Source organism: Dermochelys coriacea, assembly GCF_009764565.3.
Source record: "Dermochelys coriacea isolate rDerCor1 chromosome 12 unlocalized genomic scaffold, rDerCor1.pri.v4 SUPER_12_unloc_3, whole genome shotgun sequence".
NCBI lineage: Eukaryota > Metazoa > Chordata > Testudines > Dermochelyidae > Dermochelys > Dermochelys coriacea.
This window is the reverse complement of record NW_025091566.1, coordinates 26,638-29,014: the sequence shown is the minus strand read 5'-3', so window position 1 is coordinate 29,014 and position 2,377 is coordinate 26,638. Positions and strand designations below refer to the sequence as shown.

The following is a 2,377-nucleotide window of genomic DNA, read 5'->3' as shown; positions in this document are numbered from 1 at the left end:
TAGCATTCTGATCACTGAGAGTGGATTTCACTGCCGTCACAATCAGAAGCTTTTTAACTCTTGTCTCAGGCACTGAAAGATAAGGAGAGGTGTACAGTACTTCTTTGTTCCACACACACTCACTTTCCACATTGGAATTAATCCTGGATTTCAAAGGGCCCTAGTTAAGAATAGTACCAAGCTTCTCTCCTCTACAGAATCAGTGGGGAAAACATAGGACCAGATTCTGGTCTCAGTTGCACCAGTGTAAATCTAAAGTAATTCCATTTCTCTAAATAGTGCCACCCTACTACCATGATGGAAATATTATAAAAGAGTTTGATAGACTGAGGTGACTGAAGTTAATCTGTGTTTACACCAGTATAACAGAACTCAGAATCTAATCTCTAGTGTATAATACTTACGATTCTCGAGTCAGGAGTACTATTTTATTTTTATCTGATTATTGTTAACATCCATGAGGCCCAAGTTAACTTCTGTATTTGAAGTTGAAAAAGACCTTGACAAATATCTTGGGCTACATTCAGCACTTAGTTGAACCTGTTGATTTCTGTGTGGCCATATGGGGGTAACTTAGGGCAGCATTTGGTCCCTTAGTGGATCTCCAAACCACAGGTGACTGTGTGTTCTAGAGCCTCCGTGCCCCAGTTGCAGAGGCGAGGAGTCTGTTACATCCCTGCCGTGCCTACAAAGCCTTGGTTCTTTAGCTCAATCTATAGTAGCTCAAGCTTTTAGCTCTAGATGTCCTCAACACAACCCTCAGCATGTCGGCCAAGAGGGCAGCTGGCACAGTTGTTCCTGTGTAACTTACAGTCAGCACCAACAATAGCTCTCAGAAGATCTAAAGACGCCACACGAACAGCCTCATGCTCAATCTCCAGCTGCTCGTGTAGAAATGCTAGCAGTTCATCCGGAGAAGAACGGGCTGCAAGGGAAGAAATCACGTCCTCACTGTCTGCAGAAATTACCATACCTCACAAAGGTAAGGAAGTTACAAGGAAACCACTGTGTAACTCAGAGTCTCTTTCCCTTACCTAGCAGAAGTACACAATGGAACAGCTCTTTGTGGTTTTCTACGCTGAGCTGCTTAGCTGGAGAACAGATCTGTGGGAAGAAGGGAAACGGTCAAAGAAAAACTAATCAGAAGCAATTGAAGAGAAAAATATTCAATTAATTTCTAAGCTTCCACTTTCTACTTGTCCAAATAGAGGTCTGAACCCCAGGGAGATGGTACTGCATGCAGAGCAAAAAGCAAACACAATGACCAATACATTAGATAAGAGAAGCTAAAGTGTTTTGAGCAGCAGAGCTGACCTAATCAAGACACAGCCACAGTTTTGACTATACAACTCTGACTCCCCCCAATAATCGGCTTATGGTGAAATTGCTTTACAAACTGAGCTGGATATTAGCTAAGAAAATGAGACCGCTCCCTGCTTACTCTTGAGCCTGCAGAAATCCGTAAGGCATGAGGCGGTCCCTAGGCTCTACACTATCATTCCATCGATTTTTATTGTTAATATGCTTCAGATCTGCTGTGCCTAAGCTCAAGGGATCCACGCAAAACCACCCCTCACCTGGTTGTGCAGAGCACTGCAGATGGCTTGAAACTTCCCTTTAGGTAGAGGGATCTTATATTCACCAGAGACCTCCAAGACCTGGCTCAGACTCTGCAACAAAGGGCGAACGTCAGATGGTGGGCACACAAAGGAGCCATATGTAGAGACTGAAGCAGATTCAGGGGATTCCTAGATTCCAAGGCCGGACAGGATTCTTGCCATCATCTAGTCTGACCTCCGGTATAACACAGGCCATAGACCTTGCCCAGAATAATTCCCAGAGCAGAGCTTTTAGAAAAACATACCAATCCCGATTTTAAAATGGTCAGAATCCGCCTCGGCCCCTGGTAAATGGTTCCAATGGTTAATTATCTCACCATTAAAAATGTACGCTGTATTTCCAGTCTGAATGTGTCTAGCTTCAGTTTCTAGCCATTGGATCAAGTGACACCTTTCTTTGCTAGACTGAAGAGCCCACTATATAATAGGAGTTCCTCAGGTAAGATATTATAGACTGTAATTAAGTCACCCTGTCACAGAATAGGTCCACCCCGTCAGGGTGGTATCAGGTTGTGGAGGAATTGAAGTAGATCTGCAGGGGCCCAAGTGGCCTAATCTTCCTAGCCACCACAGCAGTCCTGGCTCCTAGGGCAGCATCGCCTAATGGTCGGGATCAGTGCAGCAGCCCTTGGGTGAGTGTCCGCGGCCCAACAGCCTGAGTCACTCGGGCTGCCCTTCTAGGGATGGCAGTGCGGCCTAGTGGCCAAAGTCAATAGACCCACCCTTGGCAGCAGGGCAATGCGGCCAGGTGGCCAGAG

At 45.6% G+C, this 2,377-nt stretch overlaps 1 long non-coding RNA gene across 1 annotated transcript; it reads right to left on the bottom strand.

Annotated features, from left to right (window-relative positions):
* On the bottom strand, positions 1-1,075 carry LOC122457784. Its single transcript, XR_006277459.1, has 3 exons — positions 1,035-1,075; positions 812-925; positions 1-72 (listed from the first exon to the last, which is right to left on the bottom strand). It is a non-coding gene; the product is annotated as an uncharacterized LOC122457784 (long non-coding RNA).
* Between the last annotated feature and the right edge of the window lie 1,302 nt (positions 1,076-2,377).